At 41.8% G+C, this 15,929-nt stretch overlaps 1 long non-coding RNA gene across 1 annotated transcript in view; it reads left to right on the top strand.

Moving 5' to 3' along the window:
* LOC112544911 (uncharacterized) overlaps positions 1-13,874 on the top strand; it is a 72,018-nt gene extending 58,144 nt beyond the window's left edge. Inside the window, exon 4 of the long non-coding RNA XR_003088277.2 lies at positions 13,698-13,874. This is a non-coding gene — a long non-coding RNA (uncharacterized LOC112544911). The remainder of the gene's footprint in view (positions 1-13,697) is intronic.
* Positions 13,875-15,929: the final 2,055 nt, after the last annotated feature.

Below are 15,929 nucleotides of genomic sequence, written 5' to 3'. Positions count from 1 at the left end.
TTTCTTTAAAAACCTTACTCAATATATTTTATAGTTCAATAGCATTGTAAGCAATCAGTTGATTCAACTGCTCATTTTAGGGGTTTAAATCTTCTGTTCTCTGCTTGATATGGCTGCACTCTTATTTTCACACTGGGATCTCTGCCAGCCCACTCTTTCTTTCAGAGCCTTCCTATCAGGCCTTTGGGAAAACCCAATAGGGAGCCTTACCTAGAGCCCTGTGACTCAGTCCTAGCAAGTTGAATTCAGTTGTAGTTTGCAAGCATTAATTTTGAAAGTCCCAATTTAAATAAGCACTTTTGGTTACTTTTAAAGTACATCAACATGCAACCTATTTAAAATATACAATTTTATATATTTATATATGGTCCATGTGCGCATAAAAGCTATTCTCATTGCACAAGCCATTTCAGTTCTTCACCCTGTTCAGTGTAGTCCCAACCCAATTCTGAGCACATTAGTTCTCCAGCCTCTATAGAATTCGTTCATCTGGTGGCATTGAGTATGCTATCAGGCTTTCATCTATTTTTCATTTTAAGGGAATACAAGGCACCGTACGAATGCATAAAACAAAATAGTCAGTCTCTGCCTCAGAGGTCATAGTCTATAATTGAGAAAGATGCAACATGTGGCTAAATGGATAATTTTGTGGGGGTTGGGAAACCAAGTGAAATTAAGAATTTATATTTGCATAAATTAGTAACATAAGTGGTCTCTATGTTAGCCAGTAATACAGGCTGTGATCTGTAAATATTATAACAGAATCAGAGATATTTAAAAGAAGATACAGGTGCTAGCTCTGTGAATTTCAACTACATAAGTCAGCCAAGGAGGTGTTGGCAGAAAAACAAATAAGAAATCAAGGCTGGACTCACTAGCAGACTGGGGATGGGAGCTATGAATTTCAATAAGAAATTCAATTTGATATGTAGGGTGGAATTAAAAGTTAAAGCTCATAAAAGTGCCTAAAATAAAATACACACACACCCTTGTCTTCAATGTAGCAGAGGCCTTGTTAGCCACAAATAGTAGTCAGATAAATGGATCAGAAAGCAGCGCCAAAAGCGTTTTGAATAGAGTGGAGGGAGAGGCTGAAGGATGTTTCTGAATCTTTGTCTTGCCACTATATCACTAACTCCCACAAGTCTGTATCTAGTTTTTGATAAACATATTGCACTGCATCTCCTAGCTACCACAAAGAGTTCCTGAAGTTGAAGCCATCTGTGAGGTAATATGGGCCTTATTTAATAAAGACTTTGAAGGTGCTAATGGAATAGCAAGTAATACAATGTCCTAAGCGCCATCCACCCACATATTGGAACTTAGAGGGCAGCACTATGTCAGGTTTTAAGAATTCTCCAGTTTGTTGGGTGCAGGTAACATATTTATAAATATTGACAGTGAGCAAGAGATCTAGTCTTACTGCCTAACCCACTGACTCAGCTGTGCCTGGCACTTACAACATAGGGAAAGCCTTAGAGGTACAATTACCCAATATGGTCCTTATCCAATTACCATTAAAATCAGTTTTTATTGAACCAGTCACCTAGGAAGCAAACATTCTAGGCCCTGATTCAGCAAGGCTGAGCTCAATGGGGTTTAACTACAGGCAGTCCCCGGGGTTACGTACAAGATAGGGACTGTAGGTTTGTTCTTAAGTTGAATCTGTATGTAAGTCAGAACTGGCATCCAGATTCAGCCGCTGCTGAAACTGATCAGTTTCAACAGCGGCTGAATCTGAACACCAGTTCCGATTTACATACAGATTCAACTTAAGAACCCCAGGCGTCCCCAAGTGAGCTGCTGCTGAAACTGATCAGCAGCTGATTCCAGGAAGCCCAGGGCAGAGCAACTCTGCCTCGGGCTTCCTGTAGTCAGCCGCTGGTCAGTTTCAGCAGCAGCTGACTTGGGGACGCCTGGGGCAGAGCAGCTCGGGTGCTGCTGGGTGGGTCCAGTAGTGCGGCCGCTCCTCGGCGCTACTGGACCAACCCAGCAGCACCCCAGCTGCTCTGCCCCGCCTCAAGCGTCCTGATTCAGCCGCTGCTGAAACTGATCAGCAGCGGCTGAATCAGGACTCCTGGGGCAGAGCAGTTGGGGTGCTGCCAGGTCGGTCCAGTAGCGCCAAGGAGCGGTGCTGCGGGACCAACCGGCAGCGCCCCACCTGCTCTACCACAGGCCCCGGGCTTTGCTCCACGTCTCCCTGGTCTGCTGGGGGGGGGCACTAGCTGCATCCCCCCCCCCCCCCAGCAGAGCAGGGATACGCGGAGCAAAGCGGCGGAGGACCCGGGCCGGACCGCGGCGCTTCCAGATCAGCGCCGTGGGTCTGGCCCCGGGTCCTCCGCCGCTTTGCTCCCCGTCTCCGCTTTGATCCCCCAGCAGACCAGGGAGATGGGGAGCAGCTTTTCTCGCCCCGGAGGAGGCGGGCGGCAGGACCAGGCGTCCCGCTGCTCCAGTCCTCTGGGGCGAGAAAATCCCCGTTCGTAACTGCGGATCCGACATAAGTCGGATCCGCGTAACTCGGGGACTGCCTGTATATACTTAAATGCTAGGCTGAGAAGAAATATTTTGCTCAGTTGCAATCATAATGCTAATATAAACTTTGACATGAACTGAAGAATCTGAAATTACAATGCAAAGGACCCTTGACGGTAATGAAAATATTTTGAAAGTTCTTTTACCAAAAGAAAAAAGAGAAAGAGAAGGTGAGGGAGGAGGAATAAGAAATGTACAGTTGGGTCAATTCATTGATTAGCCCCATTAATCAACTATGCAGTTGCTACCTTGGCTTTATTTAGTTGACCATATCAACATATTGATTATGCCTTGATCCTCATTTCCCCACAGGTTTTTACCTACTGTAACTCCAGTGATTTAACTGGAATTGCTCCTGATTTACTAACTAACTGTGAAATGAGGGTTCAGGCTTGGTAATTAGCATGATGAAGTACAGCCATCCTCTGAGTTTCATTTTTCATCATTCATTTTCAAAATCCTGGAACTCCTAGATCTAGTGACAGCCATTTGGTTCACAATTAGTAATAGCCAAAGTAAAAATATGGTTTTCTACTTGTAAATGGCTATTTTTCCTGCTTACCTTATTGCAAAAATCCCATGGCTAACAAGGATCCTGTTAAAATGTCTGAAATACAAAAGTAAAGGTATGCTAAAACCTATAGCCATTTTGCATGTTGTAGTATTACTCTTTCCAAAGAAAATATTCTGCTCCCATTTCTTCTGGGGGTAAATCCAGACTACTTCTACTGGCTTCCATGAAGCTGCTTTGGATCTACATTAGTGTCAGTGATCTCAAAACCCGGCTCTCTGGGGAAATTTAAGAAATTTTCTATGTTGAGTATGTCGAGTTTGTGTGACACTGCACCTCAGCATCTCTCACAAGTCATATGTATCTTTATTTTATTATCATTGATCATGGATGTTCCTGATTTTATGACTATCGCTATTTAATAGTTTTTAATAGATCTCTGTAATCACTAAGGTATAAATCCTTTTCTCAAGATGCAGGCCAGTTCTGCCCAGGGACCATTTGTGAAACCTGGTGGGATAATAATGCTCAGCAGCACAAGAACCTGTCTGAGCTACTAGAGACTCAGTTGCTTTGCAATCTTCCAGAAGAGATTTTTGTTAGTGGATCCACAGAGTCACAAATCCATCAGCAAAACCATAACTCTAGCCTGTGTTCTTTGGGTGCATGAAGCATATAGACTAGCTGCGCAGGCTCCCTGCCTTGTCCATTCCCACACACAGCAGCACTGCAAGGACTTCACCACAGTCAGGGGCCCGCTATTATTCTTTTTTGGGTTGCAGAATTTGGGCCAAACAGAGTTCTGGGAATGTGTACCTGACGAGGATTCCTTCCAACAAATTCTTTTCTAACTGCAGGAAAAATAATTCTCCCCTTTGATCTGCAGACTGTTGCCAAACCTTCACAACATCTGTTTTCAGTCTAAAATCTGTAGGGCTTTTTTATTAATGTTAACAAAATCTCAGCTTTCCTCATGTTTATGCCAGTAATGGTTATCTTAAATTGGGAGGCCTCTGGAAGTTGATTTTTTTTTAAATCAAATCTTCTTCTTATTTTGGAACATCTGTAATCACTAAAACCACAAGAAAATGTATCATAGATTAGAGAGGAAAAAAAGACCAAATTCATCCCTGGTACAAGTGGCTGAAGTCAGGCACTCAGTAACTGAACTAATCAGCATGGTATAAACAGGAGTGAGCAAACTATAGCTCATGGGCTATGTCCGGCCTGGCAGACTTTTTTTTTTTTATCTGGCCCTCAAGCTCCCGTCAAGGAGCGGGGTCAGGACTTGCCACACTTCGTCTGGCACTCCCCAGTCCCTGACGCTCAATTCCATCCTCTTCCTGCTGACAGAGCCACGTAACTAATTGTGACTTCAATATATTATTTCATGGATCGGAACCCCGGCCCTATACAACAGTGTCCTCCCCACATGGCACCGTATCCAACCAGGCCCCACTCTTGGGTGTCTCAAAACAGCCCACGGACCTCATCCGGCCCATCTAAGATGTCTCCACCTGTGGTGACTGAGTGGTACAATAGTCTTGGTGTCACTGGAAGAAGGGTCACTAAGAGTCCCTAGTAGAGCCCCTCCTCCCCCAACATGAGACACACCCCAGAGTCTCCTCTTCTCCACCTTAGTAACATCTCATGAGTCCTTCCATCCCACCTCAGCCTGCCATACAATTTCCATATCCAGATTTGGCCCTGAGGCCAGAAAATGTGCCTACCTAAACAGATTAGGTATCTGTGGAGTACTTCACTAAGGATGAATTTGACCAGTTAGGTGCAGCCCATTCAGTGCCAGTGCAAGATTTGTTCTCCAAAGGAAACAGGTCATTTGGAACCACATTATACATACTGAAGTTCAGGGAAGCTCTCCCATTGCACCATCCTTTAGGAGAGTGAATCAAAGGCTGCCCTCCATGCTTAGCCGGCTCCACAGGTCAGCTAGTGGGGATGGCAGAATAGCAGCTCTGCCTACTTTTGTCTCCTTTAGGATACTTTGCGCCACAAGAGGTGTGGGGAGGGGAGAAATCACTGTGCCAGAGAAAGCACAGGGACTTCCAGGGAGGCTGGCCCAGGCTCATTACACTTTACGGTACCCATGCAAAAACCAGCTGTGACTTTAGACCTAGAAATTTAGCAAGCTCCTGGGATCACAGCAAAAACATGCTGATTAAGCAAATGAATAACCAAAAAAAAAAAAAAACAGCATAGGAAAAGTGGGCAATACCTCACCTTGTCACAGATAAACAAGCTTTTTTGGGGGCCGAGGGGTTCCCCTCGTAGTATCTCACAAATAGTAATTAATTTACCCCTCCCAATACCTCTGTGAGTTAAGGAAGTATTGGTGTTGTCCCCATGGAGCAGGAACTGGGGTCATAGTAAGGCTGCCCTAGCACTGACAGCTTCACCATGACCCGACTCCAGCGGTGGCACACAGGGCTGCCGCCTGTCATTCAGCCCCACTGGCCAGGCCGCATGCCACTCAAAATGGGCTCATGTGCCATACATTATCAACCCGTTTTAGTGCATGGTAAGAGTTCACACAGACAGTGCCGGCATGCTAGTGCATTATAAATTTGATTCCCAGGCTTGCTGCCCATTAGACAAGTCCCTGGTGACTGGAACAAACCTGTTTAGTACAAAAGGTGTGGCAAACATTTACCTGTTAACAGGTGATGGATAAAAAGATATTTAAATATATCTGAAAAGGAGAGTTCCTTTGCAAATGCTTAAGAGTCCTGGCACAGATGCCAAAGTGAAAGATTAATTTGAATGAGCTAAAACAACTCTTGTCAGTGAAGTGGTAAAAGGACAAGGGTTTGTCTATGGCGTGGCTCATGCCAAGTGACATTAGACTTTGGGAAACATCTAAGAAGTGATGCAGTGTTCCAAAATTTCCTGAGGCACTCTGTGTAGTTCAGCACATTTATATGTCAAGTTTGGTCCCTGTTTGGTATACATTTCTGTTCAATAAAGCTAGTGGTCACACTGCCTGTAAAGGACTGAAAGGGTACTTTGGGACAGTGGTTGCCAAATGCATAGCAGACAAATGATGGAACCATTCCATGTCTCCATATCTATTATCATGGCCTACCTCTGCTCTCTTCAGCAATAATATTAGGATATCCTTCCTAAACCACATGCAGAATGTGAATCTCAACTTATTATTCATTATCTTTACTTATCCATTCTTTACTTTAGAACCTTGGGTTGGTTTTTTTAACATTTATTCCAGTCACACTTCCTTAGGATATTCAGTTATTTAGGATTAAGTGATAAAAGGGATATATGCACAATGCCTAACTCAAAGGGACCCTGATTCTCACTGGTACTTTATCACTGCTACAACAGAGATAATATAATAATAAAAAAACTCCCCACCTTGTATTTTCCCCATCTTCCCTTTAATCGGTCAGTCATTAGGATTGGTGGCTGACTGCTATCAGTTTACACGGAACACATTCTCACCGGTAAAGCGTGCTGCTTTATCTCAATCTTTCCTTTAAGAAAATATAACCATCTCAAAATGGCTTTTAATTATATAAAATCCTAACAATTTCATTTTCCCCTACTTTCTCTTACATCAAAATTAACCCCCTTTTAGTGGAAATTACTGGATAGATAGAAGTAGAGAATTAGATGTCATTTGAAGAAATAAAAGGCTTGAAAATTCAGAGACTTTGTCTTTGTGTGTGATTAAATCAAATATAGACAAGCATTGTTGACAACACTCCAGATTGCATTCTGTCTTGTGTGTGCTCTGGCTAAGAATTAAGCATCATATCTGTTGGATTAAAAATATGACCACAGGAACAACAATGGGCAGCTTTTCATACATCTACTCTTGAATGAGGTCAGGGCTTGAAGAAAAAAAAAACCAACTTAACAGTGGCTGCATTCTCTGACCAGAATCAACTCTATTCTTATCAGCAGAAACAAGGAATTCAGCAGGTGAAAGGAATGGTGCATCTACAGAGTTGTCACTTATAATACTGCATTTTTTAATTGTTCACTGCATCCAACAATGGGGGGAAAATGACATTTTGTTTGTTTTCAAACAAGATGATCAATTATAATCTAGGTAATGTCAATGAGCAACTGGATATTACCAGCTGCAAATGTTAATCATGAGGTTGGCTTAAAAATAATGACATTTTGGTTCACTTAGAAATCATGAGATTTTGGTTGGCTCTTTCAGGGATAACATTTTCAAGATTTTTTTTTTTCTGCAGCTATGAGGACTGGACATTTTAAAAAAAAATGAAAGTTGACATTCTCACATAAACACATGAGACCAAATGGTGGGGATTTTAGAAAAACACCAAAACAGTGCAAAATTTATGCTAAATCTTTGAAAAGTTAGCAACATTTACTTGTATCAAAGTTAACACTCTGTGAGGAGATTGTGGAAATTTCACAGCCTTTTTACATCTGCTGTTTTGAGCTATCTGCTGATCCAGGAAGAGAAATTTCCAGTATTTCATGTTTGAAATGTTTCCTTAGACACCATATGGGCTAGGCTATTTAGTTTCTGACTATTAGAAGGAGTAATGTCAACCTCTATGAAGTTCCAGAGCAGCACCAAGCTGAATAGTGGGCAAGACCAAACACACAAAAAAAAGAACTATATTCATCAGCACTGTGATAAAAATTTTTACTTCACCTTTGCAACAAGTCAGATCTTTTCCTCACATAGCTCTCTATTTCTGAGTTCTTGCACCACACTTATTTATTATATCTATGTAAAGAAAGGCAAAGAATTACCCAGGGTACTTGAAAGTCTATATTTATTTCCTGGACTGTAGGTTACAAAACTACACCCAGTACACAGTGGTTTCTATATCATCCTGCTGTATCCCTTATCAGTGAGGAAAACAAACAGTTGAAGCAGTAAATGTAAAATGTGAATTAGAATTAGTCTCAATTTAGGGTGGGATTTTAAAAAATGCTAACAGGAATTAAGAGCACAAAGCCTATTGACGTTCTGGGGAACTTTTGCTCCTAAATTACTTAGGTTGGATGCTTTTCAAAATCCCACCCTTAAAGTCTACAACTGAGATAATAGCAAACTCTAATAAAAGTCCACAGAGAAAAAAGTTAAATACTGGATTTGGTAATTTAATTTTTTAATCAGTTTCATGTAAGTCAAATGCCAGGTCTAAAGCAAAATAACTAGTTAAACCATAAGCTTCAGAGGGGTAGCCGAGTTAGTCTTTAAAGTGCTTCCATACTATTTGTTGATATTTCAGTTTATCCTGTACGGACTAACAAAACATATAGATGGTATCATGAGCTTTCGTGGGTACAGCCCACTTCTTCAGATAACCAGAGTGTGGGATGTCCAGAGCTAAAATTAAAAATCTTAATCCATTTTTAATCTTAATCCAGTTAATCCATATCCATTGCCTTACAGAAACTGGTATTTGTAGATATTAATCCTAAAATAACAAAGGACAAGCAGACTAGGGCTAATATTATGGAAATGTATTGTTAAATCAAGAACATTACAGGCTTCTGCTACCCAAATATATCTGTTGTAAAATTATTTTGAGAGGTGAGGGATAACCAGTATCATTTACTTATTGCATGTTGCTGGCAACCTCAGAGTAATGCTATATATATATTTTCTGTGTAATAAGCAAATGGATGTAAATAGCATGGCCCATGCTATAGCTGGTGTAACTGTATCCAAATGAAATCAACGGTGGTGTCCTCTAGTGTCCCTTACAGTGAATCACGTACATAAATCGCATGTACTGTAGCTATTGTTCTTGTTTGAGCATTTTAAGCCAGTTTGTCCTTGAATTTTTAGGAAGTGCCTTGTATGTTGTGGGTAGTACAGTAAATGAATATGTAGTAACACGTCTACAACTGCAAATTCTGAAGATTTTTTCTCCCTTAAGAAAAATATGTCCACATTAAATATTTGATAAGATCTTCACATCACTGGAGCCCTGGTGACTTATAGCAGCCAAGGAGTTAGCTCTGTTTCTTTATTTAAATTTCTTTCATCAATCGAGGTCGCAGTAACCAATATGACTTTCTTCTGATCTGAACTGAATGTGCTATATTTTGTTTAAAACTGAGTAGTCAGAATATTAAAAAAGTAAAGTACTTAACAAAAAGAGTGTGGATAACTAAGGCTTATATTAACCAACTCATCCACCTCAACACACAATTATACCACAATATTTATAAAGTGATTAAATAGGGCCAGACCTGCAACTGGACTCTGTTGAATTTTGTAGAGATTCATATCTACAGATCTTCTATTTACAATTGTCACTGTAAGAGGGAGCTGATTTGGACTTCTAGATCCTAGCCCTTTCAAATTTGGGGGAAATTAGATTGAAATTGAAATCTTCACTTTTCTTCTAAGAAATGCCAGCCAATCATAACACACTTTCCTTATAAAGAATTATAAAAAATAAGGTGTGCAGTTGCTGTCTATGTGTTTAATGTATGTCTGAGAAACTAAAGTCTCTCATGAGGAAGGGTAATAGAGAGGTAGCCATGTTAGTTTGATCTTGCTAAAACAAAAGGAAAAACTATGTAGCACTTTATGAGGAAGGGGACAATGTTTTGTATTAGAAAACACAATAAAGACATGTCATGGACAGGAGTGTATAGCCTTCCATGCTAATTTGTTGGAAATAAATTGTGATGCCCTAAAGCTAAAATACAGCAACTACTGGTTACACACTTGTGGCATGGTAATTTAGTTAATTTTATCACTTATTTGTTTAACATTGTTTCTTTCATGATCCATCAATTGTAATAACATTTCTGATAGTTGTGAGAAATAAATTTAGACCACCTAGAAAAAGTTTCCAAGTTAGTGCAATCTTTCTTTTTTAGGTCTTTATAGTAGGTAGATCACTGTGCCCTACAATAGTAAAAAAAGAAATGAAAATCATCAGAGGTCACCAACATTCTAACCTGGGTCATGTGATCAATTATAATTTAGGCCAGGTCTATACTAGACTCGGAAGGTCGGCTTAAGTGAGGTACGCAACTCCAGCTACGTAAATAACATAGCTAGAGTCTATATACCTTAAGCCAAGCTTAGCACTGTCTTCACAGTGAGAAGTCAATGGGAGATAATGCTCTTGTCAGCTTCTCTTATGCCTTGTAACTGCTAGGAGTACCGGCACCAACCAGGCATGCCCTCAGCAATCAATTTTTTGGGTCTTTACTAGACCTTCTAAATTGAATGCCAGAAGGTTGATCTCCGGTGTGGTAAATGGAGACATGGCCTTATATAATCTGTGTCATGTGACTAGGGCTAGGAAATGAAGATCAATTCATAATTAGCACTCCAATGTGTTTCCCTTTGATTGCAGAGACTACCACATGCCTTATTAAGCATATAGTCCTATACACTTGAAGTGAAAAATTTGCCACTGATATCAATGTGGCTAGGAGTGACTGCTCTGTATATAGTCCTACTAACAAACAATCAACATGTTGATTTACTTTAGCTATTAAAAATAGGATCTAGTTTCTCAACATTGTTAGGCAACTCTGCTTGGGTTGACCATTCAAAAGGTAAATACAACAATTAAATATTTGTGTTCAAACTACCCTGGTCCAAGAACCCTTGAACATTGATGAAGTATTTGAAATCTAGCTCTGGCTTTTCACTTCTGTGTGGTAGGATGGGGCAGAAGAATTCAAAAGTGATGGTAAGAGCAGATCACTGGACATTCCCTACCATTTTAAATGGGCATCAAACGAGAATAAATCTAGGAATTCTAGACTAATTCTGAACATGAATCTTTTGGTTCACAACATGCTCCTGAGAACATATGTGCAATATATTTACAGTACTAGCTTTTATCATGAGATAATGGTGACAAGTGACACTTAAACTACACAACTGTTACAAATGAAATAAAGAGCTGGAAAAGCAAAGCATGATACAAATAAAATGTGTAAGTGATCAAGTTTCAAGAACAGCACCAGGGAGTGTTTAAGTAATTCCAGCTGTTCTAAATTTATGAAATTTGGATAAGCTTAAGTAATACATAGTTTATCATGTCCTAATAAGGACTAGTTCATTTGCAAAGGAAAAGAATCAGAAAAAGGCAAGGCTGTGTCTACATTGACACCCCTTTCCGGAAAAGGGATGCTAATGAGACCAGTCGGAATTGCAAATGCCGCGGGGGATTTAAATATGCCCCGCAGCATTTGCATGAACATGGCTGCCACTTTTTTCCGGCTCGGGGTTTTGCTGGAGAAAAGCGCCAGTCTAGACGGGATCTTGCAGAAAATAAGCCCTTTTCCAGAAGATCCCTTATTCCTACTTTTAGGTCAATGTAGTTAGATCAATATAGTGTCAGGCTATGTCTAGACTATGGAGTTTTTCCGGGCTACTGGAGGTATCCCAGAAAAACTTCCGCCGCATCCAGAGAACACGTCTACTCTTCCAACATTTTTTGCAGACGAGCAGATGCTCTCTTTTGGAAGCCCTGTCTTCCAAAAGATTCATGAGGAAGAAGGGTTTTTCTGAAAGAGGAGTTTTTTCCAAAATTTGGCCCCATGTAGATGAGCCAAATTTTGGAAAAAACTCTTCAAAAAAAAAAAAGAATTGGAGTGCAATTTGCATACCTTTTCTAACAAAAAGTGGCAGTCTAGACATAGCCTCAGTGTAGATGCTGTATTGTTTACATTGACTGTCATGTGCTTTCAGAAGCTGTCCTACAATGCTCCAGGCTGACAGTTAAATCTGTGCAAGTGCTCCTGGTGTGGAAGTGCACTGCTGACACAAGGACTGTTGTGTGGACAGGCAAAAATGATTTACTTGTGAGGTGGTTGTGAGTTAATGCAACTTAGGTTGACTTAATTTTGTAGTGAAGTCTTGCCTTAAGCTTTAATAATGACTTCCTTCTGTATGCCAAGCTTTTCAGAATGTGAATTTTAGTAACCTTCTGAGCTGGGAATCGGATTCAGAAGCAGTGTTTCAAGGTGGTAAAAATCTGAGTTCATTAAGAGACTGATTAATGCTGGTGTAAATTGGGAGTAACTCCATGGTAGATAATGGACTTACCTCAGGATCAGGCCCTAAACTATATTTCTCCAGTAGTAAGAGAGCAGTTGGGACTCATGCTAATGGAAACTGTAAGAACCTCCTTGATGCTCATTTCAGACTCTGTCATTGTTACTCTGCTTCTCACATGCTGTCTGCTCTGCAGCTCCTCTCAATGGCATCAATTAGGAGTGGACAGGGGGCAAATCCTCCTTCCCCTCCCCCCCTTAAAAAAAGATTTTGCAGAAAGTTCCATAGTCTTCCAACCCAACCACTTTTAAGGAGTAGTTTTGTGACAAGTCTGTTTGGCTGTTTCTGGCATGGTTTGGTCTCCGGCTGTGCTGTGTGGTCGCACTACCACAGAAATTTGATTCAGCCACTCCTCTGTACAGATGGAGGAGCATGTGAGCCAAGTTTCAGAGAGTGGTGGTGTGACCTGGCACATGGGTCACGATGCTACTAAAATTCGTTCCTCCTGTCAAATCATGAGTGACAGATTCAAGTCATGTTTCAACCTAAGTACAGGGAGTCTATTCCCCTACAGCAGAGAGCAAGGGAGTCCACCTGCAACTCAGTCCCTGTTGGCACAACTCATTCATGATATGGGTATGAGAGAGAAGAGATTTCCCCACCTAAGGAGGCCTGAAGTCCCTGCTGGTGGGTATGTGTGTGGGTGCGAGGGAGAGACACTATAGCTGGGTCCCTCCTTTTCTCTGCAGCCAAGAAATATTTGACTTGGCGCCACTGGCTCCTTTATTTTATTGCACTTTGAGTGGCACTTGCTTACTTTGAACATTACCTTTGTGGTTTTGTTATGATAACTGTTTGTACCATGCCAAATACGCGTGTTCTCATGACTAGGTGTTGAGCTATTCATCATATTTCCTGGAAGTAAACAAAGCCGTCTTTACACCACCCTTTGCATAAGGTTATTAAAAACATTTAGCCAGTGTTGAAAATGGATATCAGCAACTGCTCCAGCTGAGCCAGTGCTGAATGTGGTTTCACTACAAGACTAGACTAAAACAATCCAAATCTGAAACTGGATAAAATACTGTGTTTAAGTGCTTAAGTATTATAATTAGATTATTTCAGGCCTCTGTCCTTTGACCGATGGGGGCACAGGCCCAGTTCACCTTGTCATTATCACAGCTCTTTTACACTCCTCAACCTCACCCTTAGATCTCCTCATCCCACAATCACAGCTCTTCCAAGTTGCTTAAACCCTCCACTCTTCAATACCTAATAGTGAATGCAGTTGGAGTGCATTCAGATAAGTGCCAGTGGCTATTGACCTCTCCAGTGGGGAGGAGTTATTTACCTTAAGTCTGTATTTACTGGTTTTCAGAAAGTTGAGATTTGCTGAACTCATTCTGGAAATGCACAAACTATCACCAGGCCCTGAACTTCCATGTCCTTGACCCATGTCTTCAAAAAGTGAAAGTTGAAGGTAGAGGGTCTGGAAGTGACAGAATGTGCCATATCGAGGCCACAGTCCTGTAGGTGCTGAGCACCCTCAACCCACACTGAAGTCAGTGAAAGTTGGGGACATGCAGTACTCTTGTGGCATGTCTGTGCACACAGACTTAACAGCCCATCGTTGCTTTATCCTAACAGGACAGCGTTTGTCAGTGTACTGGACTTGAGAGAGAGATCAGTTCTTGATATCTGCCCACAATCAACAGGATGAACAGCACCATGGAAAAAATGTTAGTGACTTTTGTAGAGTATTGCCATTTACATGCAGATAGCAGCTTCCAGTCAAACTATGTAATATGCAGTCAGTTTGATTAATAGCTGTTGAGAAGAGGTTATATATAACCACGTTTTCATGGAAGTCACAGCTCAGAGTTTTCTTTCCAGCCTATAAATTCCATTGGTATGTCTTTCCACTCTCAATTTCCTACTAACCTCACTTCCTCAGCATGAAATACTGCATGAACTTCTACATACACTGATGTATATAATTGGTCTATCATGTGGCCCGAGAAACTTTAGGCTCCTTTATATACCATGTACTCAAGAACAGATCAAGCAGTACATTGTGTTTTGGGCTCCTCTTAGCAATGGTTTACTGTAAACATTGCAAAATCCTTCCCTAGTACATAGTTGTTTATATGGCAATCAAACCTAGATGCATTCCTGACACATTCAAAGGTCTCCACTCTAAAGATTTTTAGATCTATTGAGGCAATAGCCAGAAAATGGAGCGTGGGATACAATATTGTCCCATTTTTCTTATCCCATGATAGTCCCACCTACCTCTTGAACTTTGCCTAATCATATTTACAGTTCTGGTTTTATTATTTAATTTTTTTTTTGCTAAATTTTGTCCAGTTACCATTTGCTTTAAGCCTGTTAATCCCTTCCAAGTTTTTTAAAACCCACTAACCAGCCTTCTAATTGAGAACACATCCTACCTACACCAAGGGTGCTGATAGCATCTGTGGGCCCCTGGACAAGCTGTGTTGGAATGGGGGGCTGTTGCAAGGGATGGGGCCTCAGCTGGAAAGGACAGGACCAGGGGAAGCCAGCCCTGAGTGCACTATGCTAGCCCCAAACAGCTCTGTGCTACCTGGATTGTGGTATCCCACCTCCCTCAACCCTTAGCACTGCCGGGCAGCTGCCAGAGCCCTGGGACCCTTTGAATCACCAAACTCCTGGGAAATTGTTTCATTTGCCCCCTTCCAAACCCCCCCCCCTCCCATGGCTGGCCTGCCCACAACACATCCTCCACTATTCAACCCCAGTACAGACAACACCACCAATACTCTTACAGCATTATGAGCTCAATTCTGCAAGAACACTAATATAGCCAAGTATTTAAGCACATGGTTCCCTTTAGGCATGTGAGTAGTTCCACTAAAGTCTATGCCTGTGTTTTAAGTGTTTTCTGTTGGACTTTAGGTGAAGGACTTTGCCACTTTTTTATTTGAGTTTTAGCCCACTGTACAGGCAGTCCCCGGGTTACGTACAAGATAGGGACTATAGGTTTGTTCTTAAGTTGAATTTGCATGTAAGTCAGAACTGCTACATATTGTAGGGGAAACTCTAGCCAAACATTTCTCCAGAGCTCAGTTTTATTCTCCCACACCTCACTTCCCTCAGTCCTTTATTCTCAAGCTGAGGTGTCTGCTGAGAAAAGCCGCTCCGCGTCTCCCTGGTCTGCTGGGAGGGCGCTAGCTTCGCGTCTCCCTGGTCTGCTGGGGGGAAGCAGCTAGTGCGGGGTTGCCTCACCCCGTTTGTAAGTAGGGATCCGATGTAAGTCGGATCCATGTAACCCGGGGACTGCCTGTAGATACAGCCGGAGTGTATCAGGGCCCAGGTCAATAGACTCAGGATTGTGGGTCTTGTGCTGCAAGGCTAAAAGTAGCAGTAAGATGTTCCCAGTCAGGCTCTGCATCCCAGCAAGAGGAGAGATCTCGGAGTCTCTGCTCCAGCCTCAACAGGAATTCTACACTGCCAATGTTTGCTCTGTAGTAAGAGCCCATGTCTGTTAGCCTGGGCTCTGACACTGTTGCCATTTTTGTTTTGTATTCAAAGTCTTTGATTCTGCTGCCTTTCACTGGGCCTAGGTCAGCGTCTGAAAAAGAGGGAGAGCTTAGACTTCCCTACCAGCCACCCTTTTTGTGGAGGGGTATAACCCCCCCCCTTCTCTTGTCCCCTTTAAGGAGAGGGCAGAGATGCTGTGATCCTTGACCAAGGGTCTGCCACCCCAGAGGCCTGGAATTGGACAGAAGATCTTTTCTGTTTTGGGAACTTCAGTCTATCTATATTGTTGCACTCTGCCACAGCCAAAGGACGTAAATTCAACTGATGATCCTAGCTTGAAGGTTGAGTTGCTACCCG

The sequence above is a fragment of the Pelodiscus sinensis genome, chromosome 6 (assembly GCF_049634645.1).
Source record: "Pelodiscus sinensis isolate JC-2024 chromosome 6, ASM4963464v1, whole genome shotgun sequence".
NCBI lineage: Eukaryota > Metazoa > Chordata > Testudines > Trionychidae > Pelodiscus > Pelodiscus sinensis.
The sequence above is the reverse complement of the archived record's forward strand: the minus strand, read 5'-3'. Positions and strand labels throughout refer to the sequence as shown.